Raw genomic sequence first — 782 nt, 5'->3', positions numbered from 1 at the left:
ACCCGCTGCCAGGGTCGCCGTGGTCCTCACTGTGGGTACCCAGGTCACTGCCTGGTGTGTCTCCCTCCGCTGCTCTCTGAGCTCCTCCCAGGAGCCCTCCTCCCCCCATCCCAGGGCCCCAGCTCAGCCTAAAAGCCCCGGGGTGGCGCCCAGGGCAGGGTCAGCGATGGTCCCAGCAGGGCTGTCCCCAGCACCAGCGAGGTCTGCATGCAGCACACGGCCTGGTCAGACGCCTAAACAGCCGCTCATACAGAAGGTGCTGTGGGCGCCTCTCAGGAGGCCTGCGGGCGGGAGGCCAGCGCCCCGTGACTAGGGCTGAGCCCCTTGTGCAGTGCACCCCCCTCCCCGCAAGGCCCTGCCCCACTTCCCACAGGTGGTGGCGAGGGAACCACAAGGTGCTGCCCCAGAAACACCGATCGTGTGACCTCCTGGTCCATAGGTCGATGCTCAGCCACGGAGCCACGCCTACCGGGCCATCCGTTTATTCTGTCCCTTAGATGCCACATAGGAGTGAGCTCATGTGATCCTTGTTGCCCTCTGACTGGCTTATTTTGCCTCCCATGGTGCTCTCCATGTCACCATCTTTCCTGCTGCCTCCCCATCCCTGGCTCCGCACACGCCCCTCCCCGGGACCCCACACCTCCCAGTGACTCCTTGTCTCAGGGTCGGCCTCTGGGCACGGAGGGGGTTGGAGACGGGCTGGGCAGTGGGGTCCCGCCCTGGGGCCGCCCGCTGACCCCCTGTGTGTGCGCCCTCTGCCCTCCGCAGGCCGGGACGATGGT

Source organism: Myotis brandtii, unplaced genomic scaffold (genome assembly GCF_000412655.1).
Source record: "Myotis brandtii unplaced genomic scaffold, ASM41265v1 scaffold13187, whole genome shotgun sequence".
NCBI classification, from domain to species: domain Eukaryota; kingdom Metazoa; phylum Chordata; class Mammalia; order Chiroptera; family Vespertilionidae; genus Myotis; species Myotis brandtii.
The sequence above is the reverse complement of the archived record's forward strand: the minus strand, read 5'-3'. Positions refer to the sequence as shown.